The following is a 24,214-nucleotide window of genomic DNA, read 5'->3' as shown; positions in this document are numbered from 1 at the left end:
GGTCTACATTACTATGATAGGCACGGATAGTGTGGACAGTCAGAGGCTCTATCCCAGGGTGGAAAGGTCAACTACGAGAGCACACAAGTTCAAAGGTGAAAGAGGTAAAAGTTTAAGGGAGAAGTGTGGGCAGATCTTTTCACCCAGACGGTGGAGGGTGGCTGGAATGCACTGCCAGTGGAGGTGGTGGAAGCAGATATGTTGATAGATACATGAGCAGGAGACGAACAGAGGTATAGAAACTGTGTATGGGCAATAAGAAGCAGGTCAAAATAGGGATTAGGAATCGGTGCAGGCTTGGTGGGCCAAAGGGCCTGTTCCTGTGCTGCATTGTGTTGTATTGTATTGCAAAACAAGCAGTAATTCCCCTGAGTAACAACACATGACCACCACCCTATCAACACCTGAGACTTGGTTCAACAGCAAGTTATTCCCAACATGGAGATAGGTCTGACTGGACTTCCTGTGTGATTCTGCCATATTTCTTGCCATTGCCCACATTGCATCGGCATCAACAAGATTCAGGATGTCCTGCCTAAGTGTGAGTGTGGGCTTGTAGCTTCCAGTGAGACAGCAGACCAGGCCAAACTGTTTCCATCAGTGTAAAGCAGACATCAATTCAGTATTGACATTGCAGATACCACCAAAGACCAGGTTCACCCCCACAGGTTTTTATCAAGACCGACAACAACACAGTAACTGGCATGTGAATCTGAGGTGTGGATAATGAATTTCCTGTTTATGTAATGGGGTTAATGAATATATGAAATTAAGGAACAGAGAGCTCACATCCCAGTCGTGGAAAACAATTCCACTGAGTCACTTCCTGTGCTCTCCTTGTTAAAACATTTGCCATTTGTTTGTGTAAATTTGGAGCTTTTGCTGCTTCTCATTGGCTGATGGTTGCTGGGTGGTTGCTGGGCTATTACTGCAAAGTGGAATTCCATTTGCTTCTTGCCTTTGTTCCATTTCATTGACAGTAAATTGTATTAAAATTTGCAGCTTCTATCAAATGTTAGACTCGCCTTTATAGAAGGTGGAATGTGCTCTCTGAGTCTGATGTTCAGTTTACACCAACATCAGTGTTGGATTGTGGTAACTCAGTGGCAGCTGGCCCCACACTGATGTGCAGTGGGTACAGTCCACTATGAGCATCCTCTCTCTCTCTCAGGAGTTTTGAGTTAGTTTAGACTGAGACTGTGTCCAAACCAAACTGCCTCAGCACCATGAAACAACATCACTTTGCACTGATGATACAGCTATTGTGAAAGCTACAGAGACATTTTTAAAAAAGGAAAACTTCACAAATGATTATAAGTTTGTAATAAAGGCAGAAACAGAATGGCTAATTTGTGTACAACGAAAAGATTACGAACAGATTAAATTTTTATAGTGATCTTAGTTGATGGAAAAATGTAACCTTCTGCCCAGTACTGGCTGGGACACTTACTGCTGGCTGAGAGGGCAGGTGGGCTGCAATTTAACCTGGAGAAGGGGCCTAGCACAGTGTGGCATTCCCTTAGTGCTGCCCCTCCGACAGTGCAGCACTCTCTCAGCACTGATCCTTTGACAGTGCGGCACTCCCTCAGCACCGACTCTCAGACAGTACGGCGCCCCTCAGCGCTGACCTTCCGAAAGTGTGGCGCCCCTTAGCATTGACCCTCCGACAGTGCCGCACTCTCTCAGCACTGACCCTCCGACAGTGCGGCACTCCCTCAGCATTGACCCTCTGGCAGTGCGGCACTCCCTCAGCATTGACCCTCCAACAAGCAGTGTCCCCTCACCACTGACCCTCTGGCAGTGCGGCACTCCCTCAGCACTGACCCTCTGGCAGTGTGGCACTCCATCAGCACTGACCCTCTGGCAGTGTGGCACTCCCTCAGCACTGACCCTCCAACATTGTGACACTCCCTCAGCACTGACCCTCTGACAGTGCAGCATTCCCTCAGTACTGACCCTCCGACAGTGCCGCAATCCCTCCGCACTGACCCTCTGGCAGTGTGGCACTCCCTCAGCACTGACCCTCTGACAGTGCGGCACTCCCTCAGCACTGACCCTCTGACAGTGCGGCACTCCCTCAGCACTGACCCTCTGACAGTGCGGCACTCCCTCAGCACTGACCCTCTGGCAGTGCGGCATTCCTTCAGCACTGACCCTCTGACAGTGCCGCACTGACCCTCTGGCAGTGCAGTACTCTCTCAGCATTGACCTTCCAACAAGCAGTGTCCCCTCAGCATTGATCCTCTGACAGTGCGACACTCCCTCAGCACTGACCCTCTGAAGTACACCTCTCAGTGCAATAACTTTTGCTCAGAGGAGCTAGAATGCTCTACCTGGAGAAACCTCATACATTGCTATTTTTAATGGTGCGGTGTTAGTAATGTGACTGGGTGAGGTAATCCAGAATCCCAGGCTCTGGTTCTGGGGAGACGTTAAGACCATAAGGTATAGGAGCAGAATTAGGCCATTTGTCCCATCAAGTCTGCGCTACGACTCAATCATGGTTGATGTGTTTCTGAACCCCATTCTTCTGCCTTCTCCCTGTAACCCTTGATCCCCAAGTTCTCTTGCGTTTGAGATTTCAGTGAGTTGCATTGCTGATTGTAATTAAAAAAAATCTGGTTCACTAATGTCCGTTAGGGAAGGAAATCAGCCATCCTAACCTGGCCTGACCTACAGATGGCTCCAGACCCACAGCAATGTGGTTGACGGTTTGCCACCTTCTGGGTCAACAAGAGATGGGCAAGAAATTGTGGCTGAGCCAGGGTGGCCTACTTCCCATAAATACAAAAAAGGCAACTGGATAAAAACATGTTAGCAGTAAATCGGCAGTGGAGAGTGGGTCTAAATGGTTAATTTGTTCATAGTGCTAGCACAGTTATGATGGGTAAAATGGCCTCTCTCTGTATGCTGCATTCTCTGATTCTATGAAATGTGACTAAGATGATTCAGAATCATTTTACTCAATATATAATCATTTCATGAGGCTAATGATTGGCTGTAAATAAGAGTGAACATGTTGGACACAGAAGGATCAGAACTACTTAAATTGCGAACAGCTTTTGATATCATGGAGTAAACAAGAACCACACAAATAAATGGATTGATTCAGTGGTTCCTGGCTTTCGAATGTGCATTTGGCAGGTGGAAGGCTGCGGTTATTCCCATGTTGAACATAGGCATCACACTGTGGTGCATTCATTGTTAAGCTTCCACACAGGTAGGATAACTACTGCAAAATAAAAATCCTTTTCACTTCAAATTCCTTCACAAAATCAGATCGAGAATGTGAAGTGATGCCATGCAGCATGTGAACACTCAGAAGATAATCAAGGAAAAGGACATGTTGCTTACAAAACCATGTTCATCCGTTAGCTCAGAAATGCAAATATTATTGGTGGCAGTGACACTGGAGGCAGTCATTAGAATGGTTTCACACGACCAGTGTCTCAGCCAGTTCAGCAAGTGCCTGCCTCCCAGAGAAACAGTTGGTGTGCACAGCCTCTCGTTACTTCCAGCTACATCAGCTCCTGCATCAGTTCGACAGCGTACCTTTGACAGCTGTAATTATATCTTGCTATGGTGATTACGCCTGGTCCTGTCAGAGAGACCAGTAAGTCTGCGGTTCTGCTCTCGTTTAAGCCATCACTTGTCAACCAGAAGTGGCACAAGAGGGAGGGGGTCTCTGCCTCGAGGTGAACCAAGAATAGAGTAGGAGTTCCCACATCACCTCTGACAGCTTGTCACTAACCCAGTGGTAGCTTTATTAATTACAATGAGCTCACTTAATAATTGTATAGGATGAACTGCAATCCTCAGGTAATCTCCTCATTGTCTGACCTCATTATAATGTCAAAATGCTTTTCGCTAATTCACAAAATCCATAATTTGCTTTCTGCGTTTCCGACAGACTCTAATAAAGACGTTCTGTAAAATTACAGGCATGGAAAGTGCTTGATTAGATTTAAGTTCAGCTCTTTTAAAACAGGAACGATTCTAGGAACATTTACCACAGCAAGGAGACCGAGAAATTACTGCGCCACTTCCGCAAGGTCACTCCAGCAGTCAAAGCAATCAAACCTCCCTGAAATTTTATGCTATGGTTATCATTCCTTCATTATTCCACATACTTACAATCAGGCTGATGTTGAAATAAAGATGGGAACTGCCTTGGAATCCAACTGAGTCATATGATGGGCCAATTAAATATTTCTCAGCTGACTGATGGTGACCTCACTTCACATTATCATGAAGACGCTGCCCTTCCCTGAAGCTGAGTGACCTGAACCACAATTGTCAATTGTCCATCTCTGGTGAGAGAGAGCTACCTGTGGTCCTCTCTACCAAAGGAGAATGATTTGACTTGGGAGGGTAATGGGGGAATCCAGCGATGGTGGTTCCAGTGAATATCATCGGGTGATGGTTAGATTCTCTCTTGTTGGAGATAGGTCTTGTCTGGCACACGTGTGGCGTGAATGTCATATGCCACTCATCAGGCCAAACCAAATGTTGCCCAATGACAGCACCAGTACTGGTCATCATTTGTGGGCGTGTTGCTGAGCTGGTCCTCCTAGATATTTTCTAATCAATCTGTTCAGAGATTTAATAGACTCCTCTGGAGCAGACGAGATTTGAACCCAGGTTTCCTGGCTCAGAGGGAGGGATATTACCATTGTGGCACAAGAACCCGAGAGTTGCTCCTCTAAGGATTGGACCAACAGCTCTTGGGGGGAGAGCAGGAATTGAACATTCTCATTGAAATGACAGACCCGGGGCCAAACAACAGGATCTGCCAGAAACCAAAGAATGTCAAAGGGTCAGGGAGTGCCGCACTGTCCGAGGGTCAGTACTGAGGGAATGCCGCACTGTCCGAGGGTCAGTACTGAGGGAGTGCTGCACTGTTGGAGGGTCAGTGCTGAGGGAGCACCACACTGTCAGAGGGTCAGTGCTGAGGGAGTGCGGGACTGTCAGAGGGTCAGTGCTGAGGGATTGCCGCACTGTCAGAGGGTCAGTGCTCAGGGAGTGCTGCACTGTCAGAGGGTCAGTACTGAGGGAGTGCAGCACTGTTGGAGGGACTCGACTGAGGGAGTACCGCACTGTCAGAGGGTCAGTACTGAGAGAGTGCCGCACTGTCAGAGGGACAGAGCTGAGGGAGCGCCACACTGTCAGAGGGTCAGTGCTGAGGGAGTGCTGCACTGTCAGAGACTCAATACTGAGGGAGTGCTGCACTGTCGGAGGATCAGTGCTGAGGGAATGCCAGTGTTGGAAGTTCAGTGCTGAGGGAACACTGCACTGTTGGAGGGTCAGTAATGGGGGAATGCTGCATTATCAGAGGGTCAGTGCTGAAAGAGTGCCACATTGTTGGAGGGTCAGTGCAGAGGGAGCGTCGCTCTGTCAGAGGTCAGTGTTGAGGGAGCACCGCTTTGTCAGAGGGTCAGTAATGAGGGGGTGCCACACTGTTGGAGGGTCAGTACTGAGGGAGTGCCGCTCTGTCAAAGAGTCATTGCTGAGGGAGCACCATACTATTGGAGGGTAAGTGCTGAGGGAGCATCACACAGTCGGATGGTCAGTACTGAGGGAATGCCACACGGTTGGAGGGTCAGTGTTGAGGGAATGCCACTCTGTCAGAGGGTCAGTAATGAGGGAGTGCTGCTCTGTCGGAGGGTCATTGCTGAGGGAGCACCACACTGTTGGAGGGTCAGTGCTGAGGGAGCACCACACTGTCGGAGCATCAGGGCTGAATGAGCACCAAGCAGTCAGATAGTTAGCATTGAGGTAGAGCCGCACTGTTGGAGGGTCAGCACTGAGGGAGTGATGTGCTGTTGGAGGGTCAGTACTGAAGGTGTGCAGTACTGCTGGAGGGTCAGGGCTGAGGGAGTGCCACATTGTTGGAGGGTCAGAACTGAGGGAGTGCCGCACTGTCAGAGGGTTAATGCTGAGTGAGTGCCGCACTGGCGGAGGTTCAGTTATGAGGGAATGACGCACTGTCGCGGGTCAGTACTGAGGGAGTACCGCACTGTCAGAGGGTTAATGTTGAGGGAGTGCTGCACTGTTGGAGGGTCAGTGCTGAGGGAGTGGGCACTGTTGGAGGGTCAGTGCTGAGGGAGCACCGCACAGTTGGAGGGTCAGTGCTGAAGGAGGGCCACACTGTCGGAGGGTCTGTGCTGAGGGAGTGCCTCATTGTTGGAGGGTCATTGCTGAGGGAGTGCCTCACTGTCGGAAGGTCAGGGAGTGCTGCACTGTCAGGCTCAATACTGAAGAAGTGCCACACTATTGGACATTCTGTAATGAGGGAGTGCCGTTCTGTCAGAGAGTCAGTGGTGAGGGAGCACCGTACTGTTGGAGGGTCAGGGCCGAGGGAGCACCGCACTGTCAGAGGATCAGTGCTGAGGGAATAACGCACTGTCGCGGGTAAGTATTGAGGGAGTGCCGCACTGTTGGAGGGTCAGTACTGAGGGTGTGCCGCACTGTCAGAGGGTTAATGCTGAGGGAGTGGCGCACTGTCAGAGGGTTAATGCTGAGGGAGTGGCGCACTGTCAGAGGGTCAGTACTGAGGGAGTGCCACACTGCTGCAGGGTCAGTGCTGAGGGAGTGCCGCACTGTCGGAGGGTCAGCGCACAGTGAGTGCCACACTGTTGAGGGTCAGTACTGAGGGAGTGCTGCACTGTCAGGCTCAATACTGAAGAAGTGCCACACTATTGGACATTCTGTAATGAGGGAGTGCTGTTCTGTCAGAGGGCCATTGCTGAGGGAGAACCATACTGTTGGAAGGTCAGTGTTGAGGGAATGACGCATTGTTGCGGGTCAGTGCTGAGGGAGTGCCGCACTGTTGGAGGGTCAGTACTGAGGGAGTGCCGCTCTGTCAAAGAGTCATTGCTGAGGGAGCACCATACTATTGGAGGGTCAGTGCTGAGGGAGCATCGCACTGTCGGATGGTCAGAACTGAGGGAATACCACACTGTTGGAGGGTCAGTGTTGAGGGAGTGCCTCACTGTCGGAAGGTCAGTACTGAGGGAGTGCTGCACTGTCAGGCTCAATAATGAAGAAGTGCCACACTATTGGACATTCTGTAATGAGGGAGTGCCGTTCTGTCAGAGAGTCAGTGGTGAGGGAGCACCGTACTGTTGGAGGGTCAGGGCCGAGGGAGCACCGCACTGTCAGAGGATCAGTGCTGAGGGAATAACGCACTGTCGCGGGTAAGTATTGAGGGAGTTACGCACTGTTGGAGGGTTAGTACTGAGGGAGTGCCGCACTGTTGGAGGGTCAGTGCTGAGGGAGTGCCGCACTGTCAGAGGGTCAGTGCTGAGGGATTGCCGCACTGTCGGAGGGTCAGTGCTCAGGGAGTGCCGCACTGTGAGAGGGTCAATACTGAGGGAGTACTGCACTGTCAGAGGGTCAGTACTGAGAAAGTGCTGCACTGTCGGAGTGTCAGTACTGAGGGAGTGCTGCACTGTCTGAGGGTCAGGACTGAGGGAGTGCTGCACTGTCGGAGGGACAGAGCTGAGGGAGCGCCACACTGTCAGAGGGTCAGTGCTGAGGGAGTGCTGCACTGTCAGACAGTCAGTAATGAGGGAGTGCATCACTGTCAGAGACTCAACACTGAGGGAGTGCTGCACTGTCGGAGGATCAGTGCTGAGGGAATGCCACAGTGTTGGAAGTTCAGTGCTGAGGGAACACTGTACTGTTGGAGGGTCAGTAATGGGGGAATGCTGCACTATCAGAGGGTCAGTGCTGAAAGAGTGCCACATTGTTGGAGGGTCAGTGCTGAGGGAGAGTCGCTCTGTCAGAGGTCAGTGTTGAGGGAGCATCGCTTTGTCAGAGGGTCAGTAATGAGGGGGTGCCACACTGTTGGAGGGTCAGTACTGAGGGAGTGCCACACTGTTGGAGGGTCAGTACTGAGGGAGTGCCGCACTGTTGGAGGGTCAGTACTGAGGGAGTGCCGCTCTGTCAAAGAGTCATTGCTGAGGGAGCACCATACTATTGGAGGGTAAGTGCTGAGGGAGCATCGCACTGTTGGATGGTCAGTACTGAGCGAATGCCGCACGGTTGGAGGGTCAGTGTTGAGGGAGTGCCACACTGTCAGAGGGTCAGTAATGAGGGAGTGCTGCTCTGTCGGAGGGTCATTGCTGAGGGAGCACCACACTGTTGGAGGGTCAGTGCTGAGGGAGCACCACACTGTCGGAGCATCAGGGCTGAGTGAGCACCGAGCAGTCAGATAGTTAGCATTGAGGTAGAGCCGCACTGTTGGAGGGTCAGCACTGAGGGAGTGATGTGCTGTTGGAGGGTCAGTACTGAGGGAATGCCGCTCTGTCAAAGAGTCATTGCTGAGGGAGCACCATACTATTGGAGGGTAAGTGCTGAGGGAGCATCGCACTGTTGGATGGTCAGAACTGAGGGAATGCCACACTGTCGGAGGGTCAGTGCTGAGGGAGTACCGCACTGTCAGAGGGTCAGTACTGAGAGAGTGCTGCACTGTTGGAGTGTCAGTACTGAGGGAGTGCTGCACTGTCGGAAGGTCAGCACTGTTGAGGGTCAGTACTGAGGGAGTGCTGCACTGTCAGGCTCAATACTCAAGAAGTGCCACACTATTGGACATTCTATAGATTAGATTAGATTACTTACAGTGTGGAAACAGGCCCTTCGGCCCAACAAGTCCACACCGACCTGCCGAAACGCAACCCACCCATTCCCCTACATTTACCCCTTTACCTAACACTACAGGCAATTTAGCATGGCCAATTCACCTGACCTGCAGATCTTTGGACTGTGGGAGGAAACCGGAGCACCCGGAGGAAACCCACGCAGACATGGGGAGAACGTGCAAACTCCACACAGTCAGTCACCTGAGTCGGGAATTGAACCCGGGTCCCTGGCACTGTGAGGCAGCAGTGTAATGAGGGAATGCCGTTCTGTCAGAGGGCCATTGCTGAGGGAGCACCATACTGTTGGAGGGTCAGGGCTGAGGGAGCACCGCACTGTCAGAGGGTCAGTGCTGAGGGAATGATGCATTGTTGGAGGGTCAGTACTGAGGGAATAACGCACTTTCGCAGGTAAGTATTGAGGGAGTGCCACACTGTTGGAGGGTCAGTACTGAGTGAGTGCAGCTCTGTCAGAGGGTCAGTGCTGAAGGAGTGCCGCACAGTCGGACGGTCTGTAATGAGGGCGGACCGCACTGCTGGAGGGTCAGTACTGAGGGTGTGCTGCACTGTCAGAGGGTTAATGCTGAGGGAGTGCCGCGCTGTCAGAGGGTCAGTGCTGAGGGAGTGCCACACTGTTGGATGGTCAGTGCTGAGGGAGCATCACACTGTCGGATCGTCAGGGCTGAGGGAGCACCGAACTGTGACACAGTTAGTATTGAGGGAGAGCCGCACTGTTGGACGGTCAATGCTGAGGGAGTGCCGCACTGTTGAGGGTCAGTACTGAGGGAATGATGCACTATTGCGGGTCAGTACTGAGGGAGTGCCGCACTGTCGGAGGGTCAGTAATGAGGGCGCACCGCACACTCAGAGGGTCAGTACTGAGGGAGTGCCGCACTGTCAGAGGGTCATTGCTGAGGGAGCACCGCACTGTCGGAGGATCAGTGCTGATGGAATGATGCGCTGTTAGAGGGTCAGTCCTGAGGGAGTACCGCACTATTGGAGGGTCAGTGCGGAGGGAGTGCCGCTCTGTCAGAGGGTCAGTGCTGAGGGAGTGCCGCACAGTTGGAGGGTAGGTGCTGATGGAGTGCTGCACTGTCGGAGGGTCAGCGCTGAGGGGGTGCCGCACTGTTGAGGGTCAGTACTGAGGGAATGATGCACTATTGTGGGTCAGTACTGAGGGAGTGCCGCACTATCGGAGGGTCAGCGCTGAGGGAGTGCTGTTGGAGGGTCAGCACTGAGGGAGTGCCACACTGTTGGAAGGTCAGCAATGAGGGAGTGCCATACTGTCGGAGGGTTAGTGCTGATGGAGTGCCGCACTGTCGGAGGGTCAGAACTGAGGGAGTGCCGCACTGTCGGAGGGTCAGCACTGAGGGAATGCCACACTGTTGGAAGGTCAGCACTGAGGGAGTGCCATACTGTCGGAGGGTTAGTGCTGATGGAGTGCCGCACTGTCGGAGGGTCAGCACTGAGGGAGTGCCGCACTGTCGGAGGGTCAGCCCTGAGGGAATGCCACACTGTCGGGGGGTCAGCACTGAGGGAGTGCCATACTGTCAGAGGGTTAGTGCTGAGGGAATGCCAGGCGAAAGTGAGGACTGCAGATACTGGAGATTAGAGTCAAGAGTAAAGTGGTGCTGAAAAAGCACAGCAGGTCAGGCAGCATCTGAGGAGCAGGAAAATCGATGTTTCAGGCAAAAGACCTTCATCAGGAAGGAACGTCGATTTTCCTGCTCTTCGGAACTATCTGACCTGTTGTGCTTTTCCAGCACCATTCTAATCCTGAGGGAATACTACACTGTCAGAGGGTTAATACTGTGGGAGTGCCACACTATCAGAGGGTCCAAGCTGAGGGAGTGCCACATTGTTGGAGGGTCAGTACTGAGCGAAATCTACACTTTCGGAACATCAGTGATGTGGGAAGTGTCGCATTTGGAGAGTTATGGGTGAAGGAGATTATAAAGATAAGGGACATACCTGACCTGAAATGTTAACTTGGCTTTCTCTTCACAAATACTGCCAGATTTGCTGAATTCTTCCAGCAGTTCCATTTTTGTTTCAGGGAGAAAATGCTCCACTGGTTAGAGTCATACCTGGCACCTGGGAAGATGGTCGTGGTTGTTAGGAGTTCAGTCATCTCAGCTCCAGGACATCTCTGCAGGAGTTCCTCAGGGTAATGGGGAATTTAGTGATGGGGGTACCAGTGAATGTCATGGGGTGATGGTTAGATTCTCTCTTGTTGGTGATAATTACAATATTGCCTGACTGTATGGTATGAATGTCACATGCCACTCATCAGCCCAAACCTGGATATTGTTGTAGTTGGTCATGGTTCTGAGGAGTCACAAATGAACATTGTGTCGTCATCAGTGAATGTCTCTACTTCCAACCTAATGGTGGAGGGAAGGTGTTTGATGAAGCAGCTGAAGATGGTTGATTGTCTAAATAATGTGAGCCCTTTTCTCTTTTCACTGCAGACCTTGTTCAGTCCTTCTATTCTTTCAACACTTTACTTGGTGCTTTTCCATTTTCAGGTTTGAAACCTCTGTTGACTCTGTAATGTTGGTGTATTTAGCCCACTGACTGGACTGTGCTTTCTCTCGGTTCAGCTTGCTGCTGACCCCTGGCAGCTGTACAAATGAGAAGTAGCCTTTCAATAGGACACATTTACAGTAGCTGCACAAAGCTGTCTGCACAAAGCTGACCAACTCAGAGAAACTCAGAGAAACTCAGAGGTTGCAAAGGGATCTTATTTTCTTTGATTTTTCTGTACTGCAGCACCTTCTGTTTCGCTGCTATATTTTGTCAGCTGCTGCCATACCTGACGACCGTGCTTCTAAGGCTGACTTTGTCTTTGTTCTGACCAGTTATGCACCAAGTATTAGTCAGCTTGTATTTATCTTCATGTATCACTGATGAGGTGCAAGGATTTTATTTCTTGATAATCTTGATGGATTTATTTACAGCTGAAGCACATAGACATTACCTGAGCCTCGATTACTATGGTACAGAGAGACAATTGCCTGCATATATTTGATAACATCCTGATACTTTACTTACTTGCTCCCTGATTTCTCAAAGGGACATCACCCTGGTCTGTGAGTCAGCTCTCCCAGTTTTGGTACAAGCTCCCAGCTGTTAATCAGGAAGACCTTGTGGAGTTGACGAGGTTCAGAGTTGGTTTTGCTTTTTAATTCTATTACATTCAGATTTCACCACCTGCCATGATGGGATAATGAACCCAAATCCCCAGAATATTCCCTAGCTCTCAACTGCAGTGACATTATCACTGTCACTACAGGACCATTAGATATCGGAGCAGAATTAGGTCATTCAACCCATCAAGTCTGCTCCACCATTCAACTCAGGCTGATGTTTCTCAACCCCATCCTCCTGCCATCTCCCCATAACAGCTGATCCCCCTACTCATCAAGAGCCTGTCTATCTCTGTCACAAAGACTTGTGTTCCACAGCCCTCTGTGGCAATGAATTCCACAGATTCACCATTTCCCTTCTAGTCCCTATGTAATGCCTTTAACTCTCTAAAAGTCATAAGACATCATGCCAGAAACGTAAGATCATGATTCAAATTAGAAATAACCCTCTAACTTTACTCCATATAGTAGAAAGAAAATCTCAAATTTACAAAATTCTACAGCACAGAAGACCTGCAAACTTATGATGGATTGGGCACTTTGTGTGGAATCTACACAAACTCAGAATGACATAGGCAATGGTGAGGAATTGGGGGAACTCTCAAACAGTCAGTGTTCTTGGTGGGGGGGGGGTTGGGGGGGGGGAGGGGTGATGTCAATGAAATGCTACAAAGGCCATATGAAGCAGTCTCTGAAGCATAGCAGCATTGATGCTAATGATTGTTAAAAATGGCGACAACTTGTCCATCAAACATTCATATCCAACATTTTAATGACGAGACAGAACAATGACAGAGACGGATAGAGAAGCTCTTCTCCTCCATTATTTCATTGGCTGTCTTGCCCCATGATCCCAGTTATCTGGGGGCTGGGAATCAGCTTGTTCACTCACATAAACACCCACAGCAGAAATGTGTGACCTTGAGTAAACCGAGGGTCAGCCAGTTACAGAGACAGCATTAAAGAAGGCCATTTGGGCCATCACTGCTGCTCTGGTTCTTTGGAAGAGTTATCCAATGAGTCTTATTGCCCTCTGCCCTCTCCCAACAGGGACACCCTCTTTCCCTTTTGTAAGTTATTTTGAATCAAGTTAAAAATCACACATTAGGTTATAGTCCAACAGGTTTTACTGGAATACTCCACAACCACCTGATGAAGGAGCAGTGCTCCGAAAGCTAGTGCTTCCAATTAAACCTGTGGACTATAACCTGGTGTTGTGTGATTTTTACCTTTGTACACCCCAGTCCAACACCGGCACCTCCAAATAATTCTTGAATCTGTTTGTGTTGCCATGTGAAAGATCTCCATCGCTTCCCCCCCCCCCCCCCCCGCCTCGTTCTTTCACATTCTAAGAATTGTGGAAATTATGCAACATATTCAACTCCCATTTCATTGCAGAAAAAATAGCAGCATCTTCTCTAATTATGAACAATTATTAATAAAGTAGAACTAAATGCAATCAACTGCCTGTTCAACCAACTTGTACTCATTAACATGAGGATTTTTTGTATGCATTCATAAGACTTGTTTATAACAGATGAAAATTACATCAACATAGGAAATGGTTTATTTTTTTTAACTTATTCAGACTAAGTAGCGTCATAGAGATGTACAGCATGGAAACAGACCCTTCGGTCCAACTCATCCATTCCAACCAGATATCCTAAATTAATCTAGTCCCATTTGTCAGCACTTGGCCCATATCCCTCTAAATGTTTCCTATTCATATACCCATCCAGATACCTTTTAAATATTGTAATTGTACCAGCCCCCACCACTTCCTGTGGCAGCTCATTCCACACATGCACCACCCCCTGTGTGAAGAAAGTCATCTCTTAGGTCCCTTTTAAATCTTTCCCCTCTCACCTTAAACCTGTGCCCTCTAGTTCTGGACTCCCCCACCCCAGGGAAAAGACCTTGTCAATTTACCCTAACCATGTCCCTCATGATTTTGTAAACCTCTATAAGGTCACCCCTCAGCCTCTGAAGCTCCAGGGAAAACAGCCCCAGCCTGTTCAGCCTCTCCCTATCGCTCAAACCTTCTAATTCTTGCAACATCTTTGTAAATCTTTTCTGAACCCTTTTAATTTTCACAACATCATTCCCATCGCATTGTTAATTTCTATGGGCAGCACGGTGGCTCAGTGGTTAGCACCACAGCCTCACAGTGCTAGGACACTGGGTTTGATTCCAGTCTTGGGTGACTGTCTGTGTGGAGTTTGCACATTCTCCCCATGTCTGTGTGGGTTTCCTCCGGGTGCTCTGGTTTCCTCCCATAATCCATAGATGTGCAGGTTGGGTGAATTGGCCATGCTAAATTACCCATAGTGTTCAGGGGTGTGTAGGTTAGGTGATTAGTCAGGGCTAAATGTAGAATAACAGGGTATGGGAATGAATCTGGGTGGGTTACTCTTCGGAGATCAAGTGGACTTGTTGGGTCTTGGGGCCTGTTTCCACACTATAGACATTCTACAATTCTATGATCAATCCTTTTGCAGGGAGACCAGAATTGCACAAAATATTCCAAAAGTGGCCTAACCAATGTCCTGTACAGCTACAACATGATCTCCTAACTCCTGTACTCAATGCACTGACTAATAAAGGCAAGCATACCAAACACCTTCTTCACTATTCTATCTACTTGCACCTCCACTTTCAAGGAGTTATAAACCTGCACCCAAGGTCTCTTTGTTCAACAATACTCCCCAGGACCTTCCCATTAAGTGTGTAAGTCCTGCCCTGATTTGCTTTTCCGAAATGCAGCACCTCGCAATTATCTAAATTAAACTCCATCTGCCACTTCTCAACCTATAAGACCATCTGATAAAGGTCCCGCTGTAATCTAAGGTAAAGTTTGTTGCTGTCCACTACACTGCCAATGTCAGTGTTATCTACAAACGTGCTAACCATATTTCCTATCGTCACCCCACATCATGTTCTGGGTTTTCACTGGAGGAAAGGCTGCAGTTGTGAAGTGATCAATGAAAGCCATGTTCCTCCAGAGTCTGCACTCGCAGCTCCTTACACCTGGGCTTCTCATGGTCATCAGCAGCAAGGATGTTGCAAGAATTAGAAGGTTTGAGCTATAGGGAGAGGTTGAACAGGCTGGGGCTGTTTTCCCTGGAGCTTCGGAGGCTGAGGGGTGACCTTAGAGAGGTTTATAAAATCATGAGGGACATGGTTAGGGTAAATTGACAAGGTCTTTTCCCTGGGGTGGGGGAGTCCAGAACTAGAGGGCACAGGTTTAAGGTGAGAGGGGAAAGATTTAAAAGGGACCTAAGAGGTGACTTTCTTCATGCAGGGGGTGGTGCGTGTGTGGAATGAGCTGCCACAGGAAGTGGTGGATCAACTTTACTTGATCTTGGATGGGACATTAATTCAAGACCTTGCTTGCCTTCTCATGTCATCCTAATGGCTCCCATCTAGATTTATAAAAACGACAATGTTATCTTCACCTTAACAGCTGTTCTCTCATTAGAGAGAGTGTGTGAGAGAGAGAGAGAGAGTCAATTTGGTGGTTGGTTAAACCACACCTCAGGCAAGGGGAAATGTTGAGAAGACGAATCCATTGTAGTAACCTCAGCTGGTACAGGGATTAAACCCATGCCATCACTCATTGCTTTGGGGAAGGCAATGATGAGATGCTGCAGTCTGTATAGTGTGGGGACATGCACAGTGTCGTTAAGGAGAGGAATTCCTGCACTTTGATTCAGTGACAGTGAATGAATGGAGACATGATCCCAACCCAGAGGTGAAAACATTAAAACACCAGTAATATTCTGCAATGACCACAATGGCTGTACTAGCTCCACATTGTAATACACATGATGAGTTGAATCAGTATGTGTCATATTAATGATTCTCTGGTTTCTCTTTCTGTTAAATATGGACGGTAAGTAGCTTGGAGGGGAACTTTTGTATCTGCTGCCCTTGTTCTTCTCAGTGCTAGATGTTGCTTGTTTGGAAGGTGCTGCTCACCCTTTTAGAATCATTGAGATTTAAAAGGCAAAAAAGGTCCATTCCACACATCACACAGTGTCAGTAGCAGCTCATCAGCTGCATTTCCATCCCCCTGCTTTTCACTAGCTTCCTTTTATCATTTCCCTTTCCAAACTTATATTGTTTTCTTCTCAATGATGTTCTCACCAATACATCAACTGGCCTTTGTGACAAAGCATTCCACGGAATCCACTTTCTCAAATGTTCCTCTTTAATATTGCAGCTTTATTCTCAGTCTGTGCCTTCTTCATGTTGATTCACCAGGCAATTTTTTGCACTTGCAGAATCATTCCTCATTTGAGACTCATATTCCATCCTCAGTTAACCTTCTTCATTCCACTACACTTCTTAACCTTTCTTCTTGATTACAGCCTCATGTTTCTATCTAAGTCTCGGCAGTAGATCATGACCAAAAGGTTTGATCCTTTTGAGAACCATTAGGCTTATGTTCAGCTCTGTTCCTCAGATAGACATTGATGAACTCCACCTCCTCTTCTTCTAACATCTTCCAGGTGGATCAGAACTGCAAGCTGAATCATTGGTTAAAACCTCGCTGCATGTCTGACAGTGCATTGATAATCAAACCCTGGAGGGAGACTTTAATGATTTGAATGATTTGAATGATTTGAATAATTTGAATAATTTGAATGATTTGAATAATTTGAATGCTGAGTGAAGTGATGAGAGAGTCACCAATCGAGTCAAATTGCAGTACACACCAAATGAGGGACAGATACATTTTCCTTCATGATTGACATTAGACTTGGAATTTATAATAGCATTTTACAAAGTGCTTTGATATGTATTCATGGACGTGATCTGTCAGATATCAGGTAAAGGTCACTCACAGTTTCAGCTCCCACAGTATTGTGGTGTACAAGTGAAGGATAGGGCAGGCTAATTGGATTAGCCCTGATGTGGAGGAGCCGGTGTTGGACTGGGGTGGACAAAGTTAAAAATCACACGACACCAGGTTATAGTCCAACAGGTTTATTTGAAAGCATTAGTTTTCGGAGTGCTGCTCGTTTGTCAGGGAGCTCATGGGGCAGGATTATAAGAAACAGAATTTATAGCAAAAGATTATAGTATCATGCAACTGATAGGATACATTGAACAAATCTAGATTGCTATTAGGTCTTTCATCTTTTAAAATGGGTTGCAGGTTTCAGTTCATTAATGTGTAAATCCCAGAACTTCTTTCAAGTCACATTTCGGATAAAACTAAGGTTTTATAAAAAAGGGTGACATCTCAACTCAGACAATGCATCAAAGGTGTGAGGTTAGAGTCTGTCTGTATCCCAATCTTGAGTCAGATAGTTCCATTTTCAAAGTAGGAATTTATATAATGTCAGATGGTTTGAAGAGGATTGCTGAGGGCAGAGTGGTGGACATGATCTATATGGACTTCAGTAGGGTATTCAACAAGGTTCCTCTTGGGAGACTGGTTAGCAAGGTTAGATCTCATGCAAAACAGGGAAATCTAGCATTTGGATATAGAACTGGCTCAAAGGTAGAAGACAGAGGGTAGTGGTGGAAGGATGCTTTTCAGGCTGGAGGCCTGTGACCAGTGGTATACCAGAAGGATCGGTGCTGGGTCCAATATTATTTATCATTTATATAAATAATTTGGATGTGAACGTAGGAGGTATAGTTAGTAAGTTTGCAGATGACACCAAAATTGGAGGTGTAGTGGACAGCGAAGAAGGTTACCTCAGAGTACCAAGGGATCTTGATCAGATGGGCCAATGGGCTGAGGAGTGGGAGATGGAATTTAATTTAGATAAATGTGAGGTGCGGCATTTTGAAAAGCAAATCAGGGCAGGACTTATACACTTAATAGTAAAGTTTTGGGGAGTGTTGCTGAACAAAGAGACCTTGGAGTACACTTTCATAGCTGCATGAAAGTAGGGCCGCAGGTAGATAAGAAGAAGGCATTTGATATGCTTTCCTTTCTTGGTCAGAGTATTGAGTACAGGAGTTGGGAGGTCATGTTGAGGCTGTACAGGACATTGATTAGGCCACTTTTGGAATACTCAGTGTACTTCTGGTCTCCTTCCTATTTGTCGGGGCGTGGATGCACTGCCTGCAACAGTTGTAGATTCGTCAACTGTAACAGCATTTACTGTAAATGGTCATTGGATAGGCATATGGATGAGAATGGAATAGTGCAGGTTCGATGGGCTGCAGATTGGTATGACAGATTGATGCAACATTGAGGGCCAAAGGGCCTGTACTGTGCTGTAATGTTCTATGTTCAATGCTCTATGTTCTATAGAAGGATGTTGTGAAAGTTGAAAGGATTCAGAAAAGATTCACAAGGATGTTGCCAGGATTGGAGGATTTGAGCTATAGGGAGAGGCTGAATAGACTGGGGCTGTTTTCCCTGGAGCGTCGGAGGCTGAGGGGTGACCTTATGGAGGTTTATAAAATCATGAGGGGCATGGATAGGATAGATAGACAAGGTCTTTTTCCTGGGGTGGGGGAGTCCAGAACTAGAGGGCATAGGTTTAGAGTGAGAAGGGAAAGATATAAAAGGGACCTAAGGGGCAACATTTTCACGCAGAGGGTGGTGTGTGTGTGGAATGAGCTGCCAGAGGAAGTGGTGGAGGCTGGTACAATTACAGCATTTAAAAGGCATCTGGATAGGAAGGATTTAGAGGATTATGGGCCAAGTGCTGGCAAATGGGACGAGATTAAATTGGGATATCTAGTCGGCATGGACGAGCTGGACTGAAAGGTCTGTTTCTGTGCTATACACCTCTCTGACTGCTTGCATTGACAGCCTACAGACTATGCTTTTTGAACAAAATAGGATGTATCTGGCAGGGTGGTGGGAATCAGAGCCACATATCTGAGAGGGGGTCAGTTGCAGATGGGGCAGTGACAGGATATTGAATCTAGCAGGAAGGTTTCTCACGCGAATGAAACAAAGGGATTGGTTAAAGTGTGTCTGCTTTAATGCAAGGAGTGTCCAAAATAAGAGTGATGAACTTAGAGCATGGATCAGTACTTGGGGCTACGATGTTGTGGTCATAACGGAGACGTGGGTTTCACTGGGGCAGGAATGGTTGCTTGATGTTCCAGGGTTTAGAACGGTTAAAAAGAACAGGGAGGGTAGAAAAAGAGGAGGGGGTGTAGCATTGCTAATCAGAGAGTGCATCACAACTACAGAAACAAAGGTTGTTGAGGAAGGTTTGTCTACTGAGTCAGTATGGGTGGAAGTTAGGAACAGCAACTGCATTGGGGGTTTTCTACAGACGACCTAATAGCAGTAGAGAGATTGAAGATCTCATAGACGGGCAGAATCTGGAAAAATGCAGATGTAGCAGGGTTGTTGTTATGGGTGATTTCAACTTTCCCAATATCAACTGGAACCTCCTTAGTGCAGATGGTTTGGATGGAGCCATTTTTGTCGGGTGTGTTCAGGAGGGTTTCCTTACTCAGTATTGGATTTGGTGCTCGGCAACGAGCCAGGACAAGTGTCAGATCTCACGGTGGGAGAACACTTTGGTGAAAGTGATCACAACTGCCTCACATTTAGCATGGCCTTGGAGAGTGAAAGGAGCAGTCACCGAGGGAAGATATTTAATTGGGGAAAAGGAAATTATGATGCTATCAGACAGGAGTTGGGAAGTACAGACTGGGAGCAATTGTTCCACAGAAAGGGCACAGCAGACATGTGGAGACTATTTAAGGAGCAGTTGTTGCGAGTGATGGACAAATTTGTTCCCCTGAGACAGGTAAGGAGGGGTAAGATTAAGGAACCTTGGATGATGAGAACAGAGGAGCTTCTCGTCAAAAGGAAGAAGGCAGCTTATGTAAGGTGGAGGAAGCAAGGATCTAGCACAGCTTTAGAGGATTACAGGTTTAATAGAAAGGAGCTCAGAAATGGACTGAGGAGAGACAGGAGGGGGCACGAGAAAGGCTTGGCAAGAAAGATCAGGGAGAACCCAAAGGCATTTTACTCATTAGTGAGGAATAAGAGAATGATCCGGGAGAAGGTCGGGCCGGTCAGGGATAGCAGAGGGAACTTGTGCGTGGAGTCTGAGCAGATCGGAGAAGATCTAAATGAGTTTTTTGCTTCAGTTTTCACCAAGGAAAAGGAACTTGTTGTGAAGGAAAACTTTGAGGAGCTGGGATACAGGCTTGACCGGATCAAGAAATTTTGGAAAACATTAAGATTGATAAGTCCCCAGGGCCAGACCAGATTTATCCCAGGCTGCTCCGGGAAGTGAGAAAGGAGGTTACTAAGCTGCTGGTGAGGATATTTGCCTCCTCACTCTCCACAGGAGTCGTACCGGAGGATTGGAAGGAGGCGAATGTTGTTCCTCTTTTCAAGAAGGGGAATAGGGAAATCCCTAGCAATTACAGACCAGTCAGTCTTATGTCTGTGGTCAGCAAAGTTTTGGAAAGAATTCTGAGAGATAGGATTTATGACTATTTGGAAAAGCATAGTGTGATTAAAGGCAGTCAGCATGGGTTTGTGAGGGGCAGGTCATTACTCACAAATCTTATTGAGTTCTTTTGAGGAGGTCACCAGACAGGTCGACAATGGTCGAGCAGTGGATGTGGTGTATATAGACTTCAGCAAGGCATTTGATAAGGTTCCCCATGGTAGGCTCATTTGTAAAGTCAAGAAGTATGGGATACAGGGAGATTTGGCTATCTGGATTCAGAATTGGTTGGCTGACAGAAGGCAGAGAGTGGTTGTAGATGGAAAGTATTCTGCTTGGAGGTCAGTGTTGAGTGGGGTCCCGCAGGGCCCTGTTCTTGGGCCTCTGCTCTTTGTAGTTTTTATAAATGACTTGGATGAGGGTGAAAAGTGGGTTAGTGAATTTGCAGATGACACAAAGGTTGGAGGTGTCATCGAATGTATAGAGGGCTACTGCAGGCTGCAACGCGACATAGACAGGATGCAGAGCTGGGCTGAGAAATGGCAGATGGAGTTCAACCTGGATAAATGTGAAGTGATGCATTTTGGAAGGTCGAACCCGAATGCTGAATATAGGATTAAAGACAGGAATCTTGGCAGTGTGGAGGAACAGAGGGATCTGGGTGTGCAAGTACATAGATCACTCAAAGTTGCCACCCAAGTGGTTAGGGTTGTTCAGAAAGCATGTGGTGTTTTGACTTTCATTATCAGGGGGATCGAGTTTAAGAGCTGCAAGGTTTTGCTGCAGCTCTACAAGTCCCTGGTGAGTCCAGACTTGGATTATTGTGTCCAGTTCTGGTCACCCTACTATAGGAAAGATACAGAGCCTTTGGAGAGGGTGCAAAGAAGGTTTACCAGGATGCTGCCTGGACTGGAGGGCTTGTTTTATGAAGAAAGGTTGAATAAGCTCGGACCTTTCTCTCTGGAGAGAAGGAGGAATTGAGGAGACCTGATCGAGGTGTACAAAATAATAAGTGGAAGAGATAGAGTCAATAGCCAGAGACTTTTCCCCAGGGCAGGATTGACTGGTATGAGAAGTCATAGTTTGAAGATATTAAGAGGAAGGCATAAAGGGGACGTCAGAGGTAGGTTCTTTACGCAGAGAGTTGTGAATGCATGGAATGTGTTGCCAGCTGTGGTGGTGGAAGCAGAGTCACTGGGGACATTTAAGCGACTGCTGGACATGCACATAGATAGCAGTGAGTTGAGGGGTGTGTAGGTTAAGTTACTATATTTTACATTAGGATTAAACCACAGCACAACATCGTGGGTCAAAGGGCCTGTTCTGTGCTGTACCTTTCTATGTTCTATGTTCTAAATGCAAATTCACCCCATAGACTTATTTATGTGTGTGTGTGTACACGAGGAGGAGAGAGAGGGGTATAGAGAGAGAGAGAGAGAGAAAGAGAGAGTGTGTGTGTGTGTGTTTGCACGTGTGTGCACATATATTGTGTGTATGTGCGTGTGTATGTGTAAGAGAGTGCGGGTGTGAGTGCCTGTGTGTGTATGTGTGTGACTGTGATGGTGTATAAGCTTGTGAAAGGGTGTGGTGTGTGTCAAAGAGAGACTGTGTGTATGAGAGAGGGTCTGCGTGAGTGTGTGAGTATGTAAGGGTGTGTGCTTGCGTGTGAATGTGTGTGAGTGTATTGTGTAGTGGGGTCACCTGTAGTGTGACATGAACCCAGGGTCCTGGTTGAGGCCATCCCCATTGGTACTGAGCTTGGCTCTCAGCCTCTGCTTGGTGACTCTGCGTTGTTGCATATCCTGAAGTCTGCCTTGGAGGATGATCACCCGAAGGTTTGAGGCTGAATGTCCCTGATCGCTGAAGTGTTCCCCGATTGGGAGGGAACACCCCTGTCTGGTGATTGTTATGTGGTGTCCATTCATCTGTTGGCATAGCGTCTGCTTGGTCTGGCCAATGTACCATATCTCAGGGCATCCTTGCCTGCAGCGAATGAGATAGACAACATTGTCCAAGTCACATGAGTACCTGCTGTGTACATGGTGGGCGGTGTCCCCACTTGTAATGGTGGTATCCGTGTCGACACTCTGATACATCTTGCAGTGGTTGCCATGACAGGGTTGTACGGTGTGGTGGTTGATATTGTCCTGAAGGCTGGGCAGGTTTCTGTGAACAATGATTTGTTTGAGGTTTGGTAGTTGTTTAAAGGCGAGAAGTGGAGGCGTGGGGAAGGTCTTGGCGAGGTGCTCACCCTTACTGATAATGTGTTACAGGCTGTGAATGACATGGCATAGTTTCTCTCCACCTGGGAAGTACTGGACAATGAATGCTATTCTCTCGGTCGCAACCGGTGTCTGTTTCCTGAAGAGGTCATTCTAGTTTCTCGCTGTGGCACATCGGAACTAGTGATTTGATGAGTTGAGCCTTGTACGCTGTTCTTATGAGGGCGACCTTCAGCACCTTCAGATGTCCATCATGTTCCTCCTCATCTGAACAGATCCTGTGTATGCGTAGGGCTTGTCCACAGGGCATGGCGCTTTAATATGTTTCGGGTGGAAGCTGGAGAAGTGTGGCATCGTGAGGTTATCCGATGGTTTGTGGTAGAGTGAGGTGCTGAGGTGACCATTCTTGATGGAGATGGATGTGTCCAAGAATGAGACAGATACCAGAGAGTAGTCCATGGTGAGTATGATGGTGCGATGAAACTTGTCGATATCACTGTGTCGTTGTTTCAGTGACTTCTCACCATGGGTCCAGATGAGGGAAATGTCACCAATGTTTCTGGTGTATAGTGTTGGTTGGAGGTCCAGTCTTGTTCAAACCTGTACATGAAAATGTAGGCGTTTTGGGATACAGATTCGGTCCCTTGAGAAGGTGATGGTGAACTGCTTTCTTGAACTGTTGCAGTCCCTAAGAGAGAGAGAGAGAGTTCTAGGTTTCCATTAACCCTTGTGTGAGCAAGTGCTTTCCTCCGATAGAAGTAGCAGTTTCTATCAATCTACACCATCAAATCCTTCAAGTGCCTTCAACACTTCAATTAAGACACCCATTACATGAAGGAATGTAAGCTATGCAGCCTATTCTCATAATTTAACCCTTCGAGCACTGTATTGAGCTGATGAATGGTTTCCAAAGCCACTGCTGACAGGGTCTGACTGGAAGTGACGGAGCTAAGGCTTATCATCCAGAATATGTACTCATCTGGAACTGACCATATTATATGAGTAGAGTGGTGCTGGAAAAGCACAGCAGTTCAGGCAGCATCCGAGGAGCAATGCAATCAACATTTCGGGCAAAAGCACTGCATCAGGAATACAGGCAGAGAGCTTGACGGGTGGAGAGATAAATGAGAGGAGGGTGGGGGTGGGGAGAAAGTAGCATAGAATAAAATAGGTGAGTGGGGGAGGGGATGAAGGTGATAGGTCGGGGGCGGGGGGACGGTGGAGTGGATAGGTGGAAAAAAAGCTAGGCAGGTAGGACAGGTCATGGGGACAGTGCTGAGCTGGAAGTTTGGAACTGGGGTGAGGTGGGGGAAGGGGAAATGAGGAAACTGTTGAAGTCCACATTGATGCCTTGGGGTTGAAGTGTTCCGAGGCGGAAGATGAGGTGTTCTTCCTCCAGGCGTCTGGTGATGAGGGAGCGGCGGTGAAGGAGGCCCAGGACCTCCATGTCCTCGCCAGAGTGGGAGGGGGAGTTCAAATGTTGGGCCACGGGGCGGTGTGGTTGATTGGTGCGGGTGTCCCGGAGATGTTCCCTAAAGCGCTCTGCTAGGAGGCGTCCAGTCTCCCCAATGTAGAGGAGAGCGCATCAGGAGCAACGGATACAATAAATGATATTAGTGGATGTGCAGGTAAAACTTTGATGGATGTGGAAGGCTCCTTTAGGGCCATGGATAGAGGTGAGGGAGGAGGTGTGGGCACAGGTTTTGCAATTCCTGCAGTGGCAGGGGAAGGTGCCAGGACGGGAGGGTGGGTTGTAGCGGGGCGTGGACCTGACCAGGTAGTCACGGAGGAAACGGTCTTTGCGGGAGGCG

The sequence above is a fragment of the Chiloscyllium punctatum genome, chromosome 25 (assembly GCF_047496795.1).
Source record: "Chiloscyllium punctatum isolate Juve2018m chromosome 25, sChiPun1.3, whole genome shotgun sequence".
Taxonomy (NCBI): domain Eukaryota; kingdom Metazoa; phylum Chordata; class Chondrichthyes; order Orectolobiformes; family Hemiscylliidae; genus Chiloscyllium; species Chiloscyllium punctatum.
The sequence above is the reverse complement of the archived record's forward strand: the minus strand, read 5'-3'. Positions refer to the sequence as shown.